The 18,187-nt window shown below is 33.6% G+C and overlaps 1 protein-coding gene across 1 annotated transcript in view; it reads right to left on the bottom strand.

Moving 5' to 3' along the window:
* Window positions 1-18,187, bottom strand: part of LOC139091076 (neural-cadherin-like) — a 317,601-nt gene that overhangs the window by 190,914 nt on the left and 108,500 nt on the right. The window lies entirely within an intron of this gene.

The raw sequence follows: 18,187 nt of genomic DNA, 5'->3' as shown, positions 1-18,187 counted from the left end.
ACATGCTTTCAAGAGCTTATTCTACTTAAATGTAGTAATTGAACATGCTCGTGAGTATTCCTCTCAGCTCAGCCTGCTCTTGGAAGCAAGTTTTTTGACTGTGACGGAATTGCTCGTAGTCCGGCCATGGCCATAAGTCCATGAACCATAAGCCGAGGACTATGTATTAAGTTTGACTAAATTATATGATGATAATCCATTTATGGCTCCTAAATATTGAGTATCGAGCAAGTATCGAGTACAAGTAAAGTGTCAATCCCTAGCTTTGACATATTTCATGCCATACACCTTGAACATTCCTCTTACCATCCTTTTTAGAAATATTTGCCCTAATTAACGTAAAATGATGCAAATTCTCCTCTAATTCTCTTGACTGTGTATGCACAAAATTCTAAAATTCCACACAAAAATTAACAGGAAATTTTAAAAAATATTTTGCAACTTTTTAAATTTTCCTCATTTGCTTACTTTGATTAATTAGAACTTTCAGAACAAACCCGAGGAATTTAAAAATGTTCTTTTTAATAAAATTCCATAGCAGTTAAAAATTACATAGTAATCATTGTGAGTAATCAAGTCTTCCATGGAAGCTGCATTCTCTGTTAAAAATTCAAACTATTTTGTACGATGGAGAAAAATAGAAAGGGGGACAATCAATAGTGATGACACTCAAAAAATGAGAATTTCTGCCTCAAAGTGCTACTTTCCCGGCATTTCCCCTTTCCGTCCCAGTTCCGTCCCGGTTCTGTCCCGGTTCCGTCCCGGTTCCGTCCCAGTTCCGTCCCAGTTCCGTCCCAGTTCCGTCCCAGTTCCGTCCCAGTTCCGTCCCAGTTCCGTCGCAGTTCCGTCCCAGTTCCGTCCCAGTTCCGTCCCAGTTCCGTCCCAGTTCCGTCCCAGTTCCGTCTCAGTTCTATCCTAGTTCCGTACTAGTTCCGTCCCGATATCGGGAGAGCATAGTTGCGACAATAATCATGAACAGTTGAAATATGAACAATGGGGTCACTTATTAAGGAACATTCTTAGGGATGGGGGAGGGTAGAAAGAGTTTGGAGGTTTGGGATCTTGTTACGGAGGGGCTCAAAATGTCGATTTTTGAGGTTACTCAAGAACTGAACCCCAACCAACAGTTAACCCTCAATATCCATGACATCACATCAGCACAATCCCCAACACAACTAATAAACCTTTCAGCTTAGTTGTCGCATTTTACAGAAAATATTTTACATTATCCTGATGACGATCATCAATTGAAATATTTTTTTAATGCCATAGGAACAATATGCAGTCATAATAGGAAGAAGAAAAAGAAAAATCAGTACAATGGCACTAAGCGTAATTGAAACGGAAAATGTTCGCAGTCTGGAGAAAATGAGAAATTTTTTTTATATGAAAATTCAGTTCAGATGATGTCTCAGTTTCTTTTCATTTCCTGTGCTGTGTTGAGATCCAGACGTATTAAAATAAAAAAAAATTTTAAAATTGAAGCACATGTGAAATTTATAAGGAAATTTAATTTGAAAAAGATTGTGAGTACCGAGGAGGAATTGATATTTTTGGATATTTTTATGGTTATCCTGTACTTGCTGGTCATTTCTTGTTTGTAGGCTGAACTAGAAGGTGTAGGTCATTGACTTGATGAGAATTTTGTGGGGTTAAATCCACAGTAATTCTCAAGTTCCTGTCGAAATAACGAATAATTCAGATATTGCTATTGATATCCATGGATATATGGAATTCTTGGCATGTCCTTAATGTGGAATTTTAAGAACTAATTTTTAGAGGATGTAGAAGCTAGATAAAGCCTCTTTCCTCCCATCAGCTTCAAATTCTCTGACTAAACCACATCCAGAACCATTTTTCATCCACAGCTCGGGCTGAACAAATGAAAAAAGCTTTGCATGTGAGAGGATAGACTATATAAAAAGAAAATACTAAGAATGATACATTATTTTGTGATTTATGAATTTTTTTCTCCTTTTTTTCTGTTCTAGCTTTCATCATAAAATATTTATTCAACACTCTTCATGTGAACAATGTGTATTCTATGTCTACTAATGTTATGTCTTTATTTTATTGTTACACGAGAATGGCTGGTTCTTTTGTGTTATTTTTTTTAAATATTAATTTTGAAAAATTCTTTTGTTATGTAGAGGAAGTAATATGATTGGTGATGTTGGGTATTTTTGTAATAAACAGCAACAGAATGTAGAGTAGCTAATAACCTACTGTGGCGAGGTAGAGTGAAATCTGGGGTATAGTGTCATCTATAGGCGAATTTGCAAGAACAAAAGGAAGGACTCAGTGGTCGATAGATTAGAAAACTGACAGGATATCTAAAACACTCCATTTTGAGTAGGAAAGTTCGATTCCGACCTGAGATACCGTCCCTCAATCATTATGGATGGCATTAGGTGACAAAGCCAGCAGCAGAGTCAGATGGAAAGCCTTCTGTTGTAACCTAAGCTCCACATAGGAACATGGTTGCAGTAAGTAGTAAGTAATCATTATATAGAGTGGTGTCGACATGACAAGGATTCTAACCATGCCCACTACATTATGCTGATCAAAAAATACTCAAAAATCATCAAAATTGCTAAAATTGTGAACAATCAGTTCCCCACACCCTAAAAGTTCCCCATTTTCACTGCCAAAAATTCCCAAAATATTCATTCCTCACTGTCTCATTTCCCTTCACTACCTACTCATGTTCAAGCAATAAGAAATCTAATCTACACACCAAAAAGCTCAAGAAAATTGAATGTTTATATGTCTATGTGAATGTTGTGTACATATGCGAACAGCAATGATTAATTTTGCATTAGAAATCTCATACGAAATTTATAATGTTGAGCAATGTGTGTATGTTACAGGTGAGGATGAATTGGATTTAATGGTCTGTGACGATTTGAATTTTTTAAAACGATAGGGTATTGGAGCTGAACAAAAAAGGACGGAAATGTAATTTATTTGATGCAATTTTATTTGTGAGGCTCAAGTGAAGCTGTGAGGAAATGAACATTTTATATAATTTTTTATTTGGAGCTTTTTGCGAAGCTTTTGGGAATTTTTTAAAGATTATTTTTTGTGAATTTAAAGGCTGTTTTGTCAAATGCCCTGGATTGAATGTGTTGATAAGGACAACTCTAGCGTATCCTCTGTCAAAACCATGAATTACAGAAGTTATCAAAAGATAGAGCTGTCTACAGACCTTTTTCGGGGCAATAGACCCCCGTGAGCCCAAGAAAAGGAAGTAAGTTCGCAAATTTTGGTGCTGGTATTATGAACGACAATCTTGACTTCCTCAATATTTTTCTTGATGTTAACTTACATCGAAATGACCTTCCTTGAACAGCCCAGAACAGTCATTCATATTTTGTTATTAAATTAGTAACCAAAATTACAAAAGATTCTCGGAAATAGACTATTTATAGAGCCATGATTATACTTAATATTGGAAGCTTACAGGTGAAAGTCATCAATAGAAGCAGCTTTACAGCTAAGGGAAGCAACGGATCACATTTCATTTGTTTGACCAGAAAGTAAGTAAGTAAGTAAGTAACCCAAAATTACTCTTAATTAATTCCGCAAAAACAACAACAACAATCTATGATAAATTGAAGAAGTTTGCCCAAAATACTCAGAAGATTCTATTTTTATATCAATGATTTCCCCCCAAAAATTACAGTCAATATTATTATCTCATTCTTGCTACTAAAACCGCCCACATTTTCATCCTTAAACTCACCAATTGTGGTTCATAAACAATATCTCTTTATTAACTTTGGTTTGTTTTCATAGCAACTTTTATGTCTACTTAACTTTTTTAATATATTTTTGATTGAGAATTAAAAAGTGGTTAGCAAATGAATCTGGGAAGAAGCATGTTGGTGTAGGGGATGATTTGGTGGGATTGGGGAAGCTGAAGTGTGACTCTGAAGCTGACCAAATGGTAAGTGTGTACCTTCATTATGCAATTAAAAGAGGAGATTAATATCCTATATATCACTTGGAGGGTCGCAGCTCTCCAATTACATCTTGCTATCTCCGAACCCTCCGGCCCTCAAAGGTGGTAAATGCGGAACACATGGAGCCAAGTGCTTCACTTAGCCTAACACTACTAAGTACCAACCGCACCTTCCCGTGGTGAGAGACCGTTAATCTAAGCCACATAGTTGGGCGGAGACGAACGGGACTCTGGTTAATCAGGGAGCGTTGGTCTTCATGAAAACCCTAGCAAATTGAAAAATTTGGTACAAAAAAGTGGAGGAAAGAGGGCTGGCTCAGAGTGTGGCCGTCTCAAATTCGAGTCTTTCGATATTAAATTGTCGAAATATTAGAACAATTTGAACTCAACTTAATTTAAAATAAAAATTTACGTTACGAAGAAAAGGAAAAGTAACCAAAAAAAATCACACTCTGGGTTGACCAATACATTAATTCATCCTTCAAGCTCGATTACACGAGTGCTGAATTCCCCAAGGCTACACATAAAGCATTTAAAACCTCAATAAAGAATACAGATTTAATTTCCATATTTTTTTAGAGCAACCACTGCGGTACGAGTAATAAGCTGGAGTAAAATTAATTAATTACATCATAAGCACATCCTACAGTGAAGAGCTGACTGATAAGCTAAAGAATTTAGCGGGAAATCTCATTGAGGAAAATTTTTATTTTCATTAATTTTTCTTCACGGAAATTCCTGAAGTAGAAGCACAAAGTACAGAATGATGTGCAACCGAGGAAACAGGAATATGTGCCTTTTATGTCGTCTGGATTCATTAATTAGAAGTACAATTTGAAAGGAAAATTTATCTGAACAAAACACGGCTTTCTATATAATATTTTCACGTTAATTAGGAAATGAAATGCATCACTGATTATGGCTTATAATTTTCTAATTAACAAGCTTGAAATATGTTCTTTGAATTATCTACGACAGCCCACAAAAGGTATTGTGGAAAATCTCTTGTGCAATTATTGTGAATAGAATTTATTCATGTTTGTGGAATTTTGTTCGAAGCTATATTGAAGGTGAAATGAGGCGGTAAAGGGAAAATGATGAGTGTGAAAATTTTGAAATTATCGAGAATTGATTGGAGAATCTTCAAAATTTGGGAACATTAAAGTTTGGGAATATTTAAATATTTTTGGGTTTTTTGTGATTTTGAAATTTTTAAATTTTAGATTTTTAAATTTTCAAAATTTGGATTTTGAAATTTTTAAACTTTGAATTTTGAAATTTTAAAAATTTGGATTTTGAAATTTTTAATGTTTTTAAAGGTTTTAAGTTAAAAAAAAAGTTTTTAAAAATTGGTTTTTAAATCTTTTGAATTGAAAACATAATTTATTAAATTTTAGGTTTTTATGAAACTTAAACCAAAAAGTGTATTTTTATAAATTTTAAAATATTTTGAATTTTTTTAATTTTTCTAAAGTTTGTTTTAGTTATTTGAATAATTCAAATTGTTTCAAAACTTAAGCTTTTAAATTTTTTTGAGAAAATTCAGATAAATTTTCAGATTCTAAAACATTTTCAAAATTCCAATTCTTGTTAAAAATTTTAAAAAAATTTCAAATTTTTGTTTTTAAATATTTTTGAAAGTTTCAATTTATTACTATACTTTTTGAAAATTTCAATTTTTTGAATTCAGATTTGAAATTTTGAATTTTATATTTTTTGTTGGAAAATTTGAATTTTTCAAAAAGTTTAAAACGAACCTTTTTAAAAATTGAAACTTTTAAACAAAATTTGTTTATTGTTTTAATTTCAATTTTCTTTAAATTTTGTAAAAATATAAATTTTTTTAAAATTTTGTAAAAATTTTAATTTTTTCAATTTATTCAAAAATTTAAATTTTTTCAATTTATTCAAAATTTAAATTTTTTCAATTTATTCAAAAATTTAAATGTTTTCAATTTATTCAAAAATTTCAATTTTTTAAATTTTTTGAAAATTTAAATTTTTTTTTATTCGAAGATTTAAATTTTTTTAATTTATTTGAAAATTTCAATTTTTTAAATTTTTTAAACTTATTTGAAAATTTCAATTTTTAAAATTTATTTGAAAATTTCAATTGCTTAAATTTATGTGAAAATTTCAATTTTTTAAATTTATTTGAATTTTAAATCCAAGTTTCCTAATTAACGAGCCATCCTTGACAGTGCAACTTAAAAATAGATATTCAATTAGCTCTTTATGCTTCACATCACTCCGTAAAATCATCCATTCCCAATTTTCAGCTTTTCCTTTCCATTCATTCGAATGTTGAGCCACAAATCAACATAAAACACCAGACACACATGCATACACAGAAGATAATTACTCATGAAATATAAATAACAAATAGAATTAAAGCGCTTGAAAACAAAATGTTCAGCATCAATAATAATGACGATGATGATGATGATGATGATGATGGTTTTGTGATAATAATAATGAACATGTGTGTGCAAATATTTTCATTTTACTAAATTCAGCTACAATTGATATATTATTGTTTCTGTTACGCTCCTTTTGCTAACTGATTGTTTGTTCTGAACTCGTAATGAGATTTTATGTAACAGCAAACCAAATTTTGAGGATTTTAAGATTTATTTCTGTTACACATAATGGGAAATATTGGAGGGGATGGGTTAGAATAATGAGAGAATTAGCATAAATACATTAATTAATTTCATATAAAGATTTTTGAATTTAATTCTTATTTAATTAAATTTATTTGACTTTTGATGATAAATTACTTTTTTGAGTGAGAGAAAGGAGGTAAATTATGTGAATTTATTGTTTTAGGGATGCTTCAAACCTCAAATATGCGTTAGATAGGGATAATATGTAACAGTAGGGAGGGGGCTACAATTTTGTTAGGGAATTTCGGTTTATGATTCATGATTTTGTTGCAAAACCTTACAAAACGGTAAAAGGGAGGATAGCAGTGACTTAAAATCCTATTTTTAACCGTTACTTAATTTTCGAACATTCGGTACAATTAAATAAATTACCACACCCTGTAATAACGAATCATCATCATCATCCCAAGTATGGTTGTGTAACTGCTCCCCATCAGACGAGATGGTTTGAATAGTCTTGTACTCTATCTCTAACAGATAAAGAGCATGCTCACTATAAATATACTTGATGAGCGTGCTCATGAGCGTTGCTCTTGTCGTACTCTCCTCTTGAGAGCACGCTCTTAGATTGCTAGGATATATAATTTACGGCACTTATCCCGGCTCATAGCTCGGACACCAGCAGCTTCCCCAATCCTTGCCTCTAGTCAGCTCATTGTAATATGATAATTTTACCACTAAAAACTTGCTTCTATAATTTTCAAACTGCTTAAACTGTTTGAGTAAACTTAGTTCTCAATTTGACTTGCATGACTACCTTTACAAGTAGTTTTGAAGCTAGAAAAATTTATTTGAAGTTGAAAACTTTGAGAGCAATTAAAATTTATGAAGAAAATTTCTCAAAAATCTAATTTTAAGATTAAAAGTTCTTTTTCAATTCAAACTTTGTCAGGAAAGTTAATCTACGATTTCCAATCCAACTCATTTCCAACAGCACTTAAATCCAGCAATATCAATGAATCAAAAAACACAAAAAAATTTCTAATTGAAACATAATGAGTAAATTTTTGGCAATCAACTGTCAACAAATAAAAGAATGATAATAAAAATGCTAAATAACAACGGAAAGGGATGGTTGAAGAATAAGAAGACGAGCTTTTAATTAAATGCCTCACTGGATGCTTTTTTTTTTGCTTCCACTTCTTAATCTCAACTCTCATATTATGTGATATTAAATATATATGTTGCAGGCACAACATATGTATGTCATGATTGTTGTTGTTTTTATAGCTGTCGCTGCTGATGCAGAGGGGGAGGATATAAAATGATTGCGAAGAATATGATGAAGAATATGAGAAAAGAATGTTGAGGAAAAGAAATGAAAATAATATCAGAAATAGGATAAGATATGAAATTTTGTATTTTTTGTGTTACTGTGCAATGGGTGGACACTGGATAGTATTGGTAGTGGTACAGTAAAGAGATTAAGAGACTTTAAAATCCTGAAAAACAATTGGACACATTATTTTATTGCAATTGACAGTTTGCAGTGATGCTGGCATATTAATCTGGTCTGGTACACTCTGAGGTACAATCTGAGATACAGTCTGAGATACAGTCTGAGGTACAGTCTGAGGTACAGTTTGAAGTACAGTCTAAGGTACAGTCTGAGGGACAGTCTGAGATACTGTTTAAGGTACAGTCTGAGGTATAGTCTGAGGTACAGTCTGAGGTACAGTCTGAGGGACAGTCTGAGATACTGTTTAAGGTACAGTCTGAGGTACAATCTGAGTTGCAGTCTGAAGTAGAGTTTGAGATACAGTTTGAGGTATTGTTTGATGTACAGTTTAAGGTACAATCTTGTAAAATCTGAGGTCCAGTCTGGCTCAGTCTTAGCAAGAACGTATATAGGAGTAAGGTGATAGGGTGGGTTAGGTCCATCTATTTTTGAAAAAATTCTTAAATTTTGGTAAAAAAAAGTACAATTCCCATAAATTTTGGCAATGTATATGTTCTCTACCCCCACATTTCTGCATTTGCTTCTGTGTCCTTGCCCTATCACCATCCCATCCTTAAACATGAAACCCCAAAACCTTCCACTCATGCCTTAGTACTTTTTTTTCACTCATTTTTATCTTCCCAAATATTTTCATACAATATTATAAATCCTTAGCATAAGTCGTCGACATATCACTCATTTATTCAACAATAATATATAAATATGGAGCACAAAATTTACGTTCATACTCATAAATATGAATTGCGTAAACAAAAACAAATGCTATTGTGGCTTTTTTTTTTTCTGTGTGTTATGCCATATTGCTGTTGTATATTTGTTGATTACGCTCGCATATGAATTGACTTTTTTTTTGTTGGATGTTGTTCTATGTCGTTTGTGTTAGAACTGTTGAAATGCCTCTTTTTTTGATAAATGAAAACAAAAATGCTTTACGATGTTTTGTACAAAAATCATGAAATATGAATAATGTGAATTGAAAATAAGGAGGCTTAACCCTCTATCGAATTGGGTCCCGTGCGGGGGAATTTTGGGAAGATTTTTGGAAACTATGATGAGAAAAGTAGGGCAGTGTTTAGGGGTCTTGGTGGTTTAGTTGGGGTCAGTCCTCAAATTCTTCACGAAGGGTTCCCACCAACGGTCTTCGAGGAATAAACTCAAAAACCTATTCCAAAATTTCAATTTTTAGAATCAGACACAATTTCCACCCAAGGACATCCACCAATAAAGCAACAAAAACAGGGATCAACGAAGTATACAAAAATTGTCAAGGCACAAAAGTGAAAAAATATGCATTGACTTGTTTACATTTCATTTATTTTTCTCCATTTCCGCTCATGTTACATTGAAAATTATTTGTTTTACTTTGATTTATTGTTCTTTTGTGTATTGAGCCTCCTTTTGTATCAGCAACACGAGCTGAAGGAATAATAAAAGGAAAAAATGTTTCATTTTTTTGTTAAAATGAATCTTTTTACATGGAATGTGATGTCAATTTTGATGTAGCTATGGAAAGAGTAATTTTTGAAAATTGAGAACATGAAATCATTGAAATCGAACGTGCATGAATTATGCGGAACATCTGGAAGTCAAGGGTGAGCTGGATGGAAACATGAAGAGTTTATTTGGATTTTTTGATGAATTGTTGGATCCAATTGAAGGTAGGGCTGATTATGTGCAATTTTATGGGATTTATCTTCAATTGTTGTCAATTTTATTGACTAATCTCTGGATAAAATGGGCTGGTCATGTCCATAGAAAACCAGATGATGCTTCAATATTTAATGTGCCAACTGGTAACTTTCTGGGTAGAAAAAGATTTCGAGGTAGACCAAAGAGCTCATGGGATTGCTGTGTGAACAACGATGCAAAAGTGCTGGGAATTAGAAACTGGCAGAAGTTGTCTAAAGACGGATCCATCTTTCGACGAATTCTAAATGCGCCAATTGGCCCCTGTGCGCTTTCGCCAAGAAAGTAAGTAATCTCTGGTTTAATTTTCCAAAAACACGAACAGACATTGAACTTGTGAGCATACTTATGAATAGGGTTTCCAAAAACGGGAATTTTCCCGGTTTTTATCCAAGATTTATTTAAGTTTTATCAATTTTTCTCAAAAAAAAGTTCAAAAATTTGGAGTAAAAATTGCCCGGGAATATTCCCGTTCCCGAAGGCCATTCCCGTTCTCGATTCCCGAAATTCCACGGGAATGAAAATTCTAAAAACCCTACTTATGATGATACCCTTTAGAATTTTCTCTACTTTATTGACACCAGAGTTGTGACAGAGCTCGAAGTTGGCTCGAATTATGTATGTAGTTTGATTCCGATTCGTGTTGATTTTTTCATACAAAATCCGATTCGACTTTGAGCTCTGATTGAGACTTTTGTAGGAATTCTAATTAAAAAAGACATTTAGAGTTGATATAACCCACTTAAATTTCATTTATTTCCTGAATTTCGTATGAAAACTAAGTTTACCAAAACTTCTTGGAAGGAGAAACCTGTGTATCACTAGGAGTGGTTCGAGCATGTGACCGGAAATCGTAGAACATGAGTTTGAGCCCCACTCGAGATCCGTTATTCAGATTAATAATTTTTCTGTTAGATCAACAAGACCTGAATTTCACCGATTTCCAAAAATTTTATATTGTACTTTGATCCAAAGACTTCTTTCATCACACTTTTTTCTAATAATCATATACATTTCAATTCCACATCACACATCCATAATTTAATTTGACAAAAAAGAAAGAAAGAAAGAAAAAAAAATCTCAATTTATACAATTTATTTAAGAACACGACCGGAATCAACATACTGACTTAAGTGAGCATAAATTATGCAAAAGTCGTATTCTTACATGTGATTCACTCTCATTCAGTACCTTAAATTCCAACGACAACTTATTACATCTTCATATTCTTCATTAAAGGAGAAGCTCTTGATTTTCAAAAAAGTTCACACAAAATTTAATCCCTTTTTTGCCAAGAACGATGTGTATATATGTTGAATATATATGCGGCTGTGAGTACATAAAAAGCAACAGAATTTACGATGTGCAAAGATTCCATAAAACCACTTCATCATCAACATCAAAGCGAAGACTAAAGTACTAAATCACTACATTATCATCATCATAAATCATAAGCAAAAATTTCTTCATATTTGCCTAATTTATTTACTCGGAAATCTTTTATTTTTATCTTATTTTGAGGCAGCTACTCTCAGTTATTTATTTGTGTATGAATTAATCCCTTTTTCTTTCTGTTTGATCAGCGTCCCATTGTCTAGACAATTCGCATACCACCAAAAAATTCTTTTAGTTAATCTTTAATCAATTTTTGGATGCAATCTGATGAAATCAACAACTCGTTATGCGTGATTTCATGGTTATTGACATTGAAAATGAGATTTTTTTTTGAAGTCGTAATTTTGTTATTTGATGTTGTGAAGCGGTGATGGGTTTGATAAGGCATGGATAAGGGCTGAATGAATTTAGAGATTGATTAGGATTTGGATTAGTGCAGTTTACATAATTCAGAGAGAAATGTGGGATTCTCAAGAGCTATCCTCAAAGTAAGGTTCGCCCAAATACGCAGGCCTGCAGTTTTCTGCATCTGTGCATCTATGCGCCCCTAATTTTGGCAAACCCTACTCCAAATAGACAGTGGACAACTTGTCATTATGTCTAGTTAACACAAAACTAGACCTACGGTCGACTAATGCCATATTTTATGGAACATTATTAATTAACCTTAACTCTAATTATTAACAATATTAGTGGTGGGCAACCTATGTGCCGCGGCACACCAGTGTGCTGCCCAAAATTATTGGAAATGTCATTAACCGTATGCAGTGTCCGGTTTTGATCGAGGCTTACCACCAAGATGCGCCACAAAAAAAAATTGATTGCCCACCACTGAACTAAACATTATGTCAAGTTATCCACCCAATAACAAGCCTCTCCGACTCACAAATCTATCCAAATCTCATCAAATCTTGACCAAATCTTATTTTTAATTACGCCTTTATTTGCAACATCCTACAACCAACTATATAATGTCTCTGATTTGTCTCTGGCATTACACAATGAAAAAAAAAGACAACATTGTAATTAAACTGCCATGTCTCTCTTGTCCTACGCAGTTGTCACAAGACGGCATAGAATTTCTTAAATGATTTTAAATCTGCACTGACGTAATGCGATAGCTACGGAGGTTGAAAAAAATCTACCCGAATTCTGAAAAGCTGTCATCTGCAACAATTTAAATCAGTTGTGTAATGAGATTGGCTAAATGATGGGATTTGGACAGAATTAGGATTCTCGAGGTGCACAATGTGGGGAAATGAAATTTTTGGCCTGCAATGTGTCTAAGACAGTTGTCACAGTGTGGTTAGGGTGCATATTCATGGGAAGGGGTGGTTTTGAGGATATACAAAACAATTTTTAATTTTTCTATGGTTTTTCGAGGCAATAATCCAAGATTGCCTACTCAGCACAGCATGTTCCCGTGGGCTTCACTGTTAATACGACGACAACGTGGTATCCACGCGAACATGTTGTGCTGAATGGAAATTTTTGAATTTTTCCTTCGAAAATCCATACCAAAATTAACAATTGTTATGTCTATCCTCCAATCCACCTCCTTCCCCAGATTATGTCTCTAATATTTATAAATACTCATCAAATCTGCTTCCCTTAACAGTAATATTGCCCAAACTAATCACAAAAAACAACATTTTAAAATTATATTAAAAAATCCAAGAAAATTGTGATTCATGTTGACATTTGTCTGTAATCCATAGTCACAATAACAAGATATCATCATCAAGTCTCAGATAAATATCCCCGGAACATCACAATTTACAAGACCAGATGTAAAAACATTTCAAAATCAACGCAAACAATCCCAATATGATTAAAAAACTTTGACTTGACACGAAAAAACAAAAACGAATTAATCAAGTTGATTAAATTTTTCTTTTCCTTTCGTTCCTTTTCGCTTCCATTTTTCATCAAATTTTCCATGACTTGACACCACCTTCCTGTTCTTCTTCCGCTTCTTCTTCTTTTTTGTTGCCGCTTTTTTTTAAAACTTGTTTGTTTTTAATTCATTTCCATTGTCTAAAAGTGTGTGTAATTTAAAAAGTTCTAATCTAAAGTGACAGAATTCTCGTTTTATTTTCCTGATTTCATTCCAATTTTTGTAGAATTTTTGCAATGACCAACTTTAAATCTCTTTGCTTTTCTCACGGTCTTATTTGGGAGGATTTACTTTTTGTGACTGATTGTTTAACTGGATTTTATAGAAGTTATTGTGCTAGAGTTCACATTGAAAGCATAAAGTTCATCTTGCATTAGCCTTAATCCATTTACGCTGAACTTTATCACTATTCAGATGAGCTAAGGGCGGTACAATTCAGCCTTACTGAATTTAAGCTCAATTCAGCTTAGCTGAATTGCTGAGCTGAGCTTAGTAGAATTGCTGAGCTGAGCTCAGTTGAATTGCTGAGCTGAGGCTCAGTTGAATTGCTGAGCTGAGGCTCAGTTGAATTGCTGAGCTTTAGCTCAGTTGAATTGCTGAGCTTTAGCTCAGTTGAATTGCTGAGCTGAGGCTCAGTTGAATTGCTGAGCTGAGGCTCAGTTGAATTGCTGAGCTGAGGCTCAGTTGAATTGCTGAGCTGAGGCTCAGTTGAATTGCTGAGCTGAGCTTTGCTGAATTGCTGAGTTTAATTGAATTACTGAGCTGAGCTTAGCTGAATTGCTGAATTGAGCTTAGCTGAATTGCTGAGCTGTGCTCAGTTGAATTGCTAAGCTGAGCTTAGTTGAAATTAGATACTAGGTATCCCTAATTACTCGACAATTACCCTCTAATTAATGCGCTCTAAACCCAATCATCCCAAAATCACCCAAATTCCCATTTCCACATCCTTCCATCCAGCTATTTCCCATTATTACCATCTCCAAAGAAACGGCACAACAAAATAGCAGCAAGACAAAAAACTTTTTTTTTTGCATGATTGTGCTGCGAGCTGGTCTACGATGAGGGCGCACAATGTTATGGCAATTTTGTTTCTGACAGTTCCGTAATGCCTTTACGTGTTGTGTTTGTGTCACAATAAAGCGAGAGGAATGAAAGGAAGAAATAAAGTTGGAATATAGGGAATGAAAATAAGTGTAAGCAATTTTACACAATAGAAAAAAAAACGTGGACATGAAAGACGGTGCACAGATACCGGAATGTGAAGCGTCAGTTGCACAAACAATACGGGAGATGCTTAAAAGTGCACTTTTGTGCTTATCTAAGCACTTTCTCACCATTGGATGCTGAAAATGTCACAAATAGTCACAGTTTTTTTAAATAGCTACATGAAAATGCTTCGTAAACATGTAGTTAAAGTTCCACTTCTCGTAAAGTGCATAAGACGGGAAGCTTTTATATTTAATGACATGTTTATTGATTGTTGTGTGTATATATATAAAAATAGTAGCTGTTTTTCTCATCATTGTCGACTCCATTGTCATTGTCGTTGATGTAAAAGTTTCATTTCTTTTACTAGTTCACGTAAGATGAGTGTATAATAATGTTGTTGAGTTTTACATCGATAAAAAAAGTAGAACTTATTTATTTTCCGACTCATATTATTCTCGATGTTTAAGTGGATGATGAAAAGTTTTTGTGGTTGAGGCTGTAGTTGAAGTTGTTATGACTGACTGTCGAGTTTGGTTGGAGGTGGAGATAGTTTTGAGGATTTAGCAATTTGAAGGGGATTTTTGAGGAACTGAAAGGAAGCACGTGGGTTGAAATGGGATTTAATGATTTTGAACTAATTAACAGTACATACAGCACTTATGTACAGCTGAATCGAGGCAAATTTAAGTTATGCTTATATGAGTCACTCTTAACATTAATTCACACTGAGAATCAGATCAAACTTAGCTGAATGTCTTCGAACTTTGATGCTACTTAGCTGAATTGCTCTAAACTTAGATTCAGCTTAGCTGAACTTTGATTCAATTTAGCTGAATTGCTTTGAATTCTGATTTTAGCTTAGCTGAATTGAACTATATTTTGATTCAGCTTTGCTGAGTTGCTTCAATTAGTTAGTTCAGCTTAGCTGAATTGCTCCAAATTCTGTTTCAGCTCGGCGTAACTGCTCTGAACTTTGATTACACTGAGTTGAATTGTTCCCAATTCTGATTCAGCTTAACTGAATTGCTACAAACTCCGATTCAGCTTAACTGAATTGCTTTAAACTTTGATTCAGCTGGACTTAATTGCTATGAACTTTGATTCAGCTTAGCTTATCTGCTCTGAATTTTGATTAAACTGTGCTGATTACTCTGAAATTGATTCAGCTGAGCTAAATTGCTTCGAATTTTAATTCAGCATTGCTGAATTGTTCCAAACTTTGATTTAACTTAGCTGAACTGCTTTGAATTTTGATTCTTGGTTACCTGAAATGCTTTGAATTTTGATTCAGTCTATCTGAATTGTCTTTTATTTTGGTTCAGCTTTGCTGAATTACTCCAAAATTGGATTCAGCCTGGCTATATTGTACAAAAAGTTGATCCTAATTAGCTGAATTCTACATAATCTGAATTTGATTGGCTGAAATTCAATTCAGCTTTTCCGATAAAACCTGAACGTGGTCTTTTCTAGTTTTATGCCGCTGGGTTTGCTCTTTTTAAACTGTATATCTCTGAACTTGAAGTTTTGATACCTAATTCGCGTTTAACATCAAATAATTTTATTCATCAAGTATATTGCTGAAAGCTCACACAAAACTCATCTTACATCAAGATAAAAAAGCGTCAATTTCCACCATCCATTCCACATCCATAAAATTCAACTTAAATTTTTTTTTTATTTCAACACACTACAGCTGATGTTTTAGAAGCTTTCAAATAAAAGTGTTACGAATACAACTTTTTTATTGTCACGTTTCAACTTTATGCCATAATTCACAGGCTTAGCGATAGTTTATCGCTTGTTCATTGTAAGTAGAAGAGAAGTAAGGGAAGCAAAAGGAAGGGATGTATGTGAAAAAAGAAAGAAAATTGCTGCAATACAACTGTGACAAGTGAAATTGGGAATGGGAATTATGTAATCTTATACAGGCTTTACAAGTGATTGAGAGAATGTCTATTGCCGTATTCTGTCTCTTATTTCTCTGTTGCGAATACAATTGCGTGAGTTTTAAGATTTATTTCTTAATTCAATCGTATGATAACCTTGGATTACATGATGATAAATTTTTTATTTAATTTGCTGCATGGAGGGAGACAAAAAAAAATTGAATTTTTTGGCTTATTTGGCTTTGAGATTTTTGAAGGTTTTTCGGATGGTTTTTGATGGATTCTGTCGATCGAGATGGTGTTCCAGTTGGAATCGGATATTGGCAAACGGTAGCCAGCGATAGAAATTGTTTTAAGCGACATCTGAAGAAGGTCATGGAGCACAACTGATATTTACGACCAACGAACTAAGCAAGTAAGCAAGTGGTTTGATGGATTTGAATTTGATGACTGTTAAAAGTGCTGACTTGAATTTGAAATTTCTAATGTGAATCGAATTGTATCACATTACAGTTCTCCGAGTTAAACGTTTGAGATTAGTTGGACATGCATACAGGTGCCCCAGCATATAGAGTGACAGTATCCAGCTTTGTGGATGGTAAGAGATTTCGAGGATGATCAATAAATTCCTAGATTGAATGTGTAGAAACGGACATTAAAGTCCTTAACATTGTGAACTGGCAGAAGTTCTCTAAGGATGCAATCAGCTTTAGAGAGCGGCAAAGGGCCCACATGCGTCGCTTTCGAGGAAGTAAGTAAGAAGCAACGTGAATCTAAAATTGGAAATTTTTGGATTCGTAGCCACAAATGTGTTATAAAGCATTACAGTAGGGTAGTAGGGGGTCTACTATAGGTCTTAGAGCTAATTTTAGCGTTACATAATTTACTAATATTCCCAAATTAACATCAAAATTTAATTTAAGCCAAACAAAATCAACAAAAATTTAACATTCTACCATTTTTGGTTACCGACTGTTCCAAAAACTTGAGCTTAAAATTTCATTACAACCAGCGGCACCTTTTAGGATCGTCAAAAAATTTTTGCGCGCCAATGAAGCCTCATAATTTTCTTTTTTTTCAATTTACTCCTCTAGACATAAAGTTTCTTTTTATTTAAAATAAATTAAAACTTCCGAAAAAAAAATAATTTTTTGGAGCTTAAAAAAACAATTTTTCTCCTTCGACCGATCTTTTTAACCTCAAAATAAGCATAACGTCAGAAAAAAGGGTGAAATTTGAATGTTAAAGCAATCGGAAACTTTTTTACATCATTACGGCGAACCTTATCGTGGTCGTGCCTCAACTGACCAAAAATAAAGATGAACTACAGTTAGTAACGAGAGCGGATGGAATGTCTAACGTCAAGAGGTTGCTGTTGTTCTTGAATAAGGTAAAGCTTGAGGAATAAGTCGAGAAATTTCCGAAAAAAATTTAACTAATTATCTTTTGGATTTGAGTTTGAAAAATGAAGAAAGCTCCTCCGCTGAGCTTTTAAAGCTATAGTAAACCTCTTTTATCAACACCAAATGAAATCTGCATCCGTTTAGCATCCATATTGCTATAAAAATTGACTGGTTCCATTTATTGCTAATAAATAAGGTTTAGCGGAGCTTTAAAGGCGGAACCTGAAAGCTCCGTATCAGAACCTTAAAGCTTCTTGGCGGAACCTTAAAGCTCCGTGACGGAACTAGGGTTTTCAATACCGGTATTGAAAACCTCCGTGGCGGAATCTTGAAGCTCCGTGGCGGAACTTTAATGCTCCGAAGCCTTCTTCATTGTGTAGCTCGGAAATTACTGTTTTGGACAGAAATAGATGAGGAATGACGAAAATGATAATTTCGAGGATTAACTGTCTCCAAACTTATGTAAAAAATTCCTCAAAGTTTAAGAAATTTTAAGAAACTTTAAGAATAAGAATAGTTGAATTCAATTTTGATTCCATCTTCAGTTTTCATTATTTTTCAATTTTCTCGTGTTCTCAATAGTAAATACAGGTGTGCATTCAGGAGTGGGTGGCTTAAGGG

This window comes from Chironomus tepperi, unplaced genomic scaffold (assembly GCF_022539635.2).
Source record: "Chironomus tepperi strain 1889 unplaced genomic scaffold, CSIRO-AGI_Ctep_v1 contig_223, whole genome shotgun sequence".
In the NCBI taxonomy this organism is placed as follows: domain Eukaryota; kingdom Metazoa; phylum Arthropoda; class Insecta; order Diptera; family Chironomidae; genus Chironomus; species Chironomus tepperi.
This window is presented reverse-complemented; position numbering and strand designations above follow the sequence as displayed.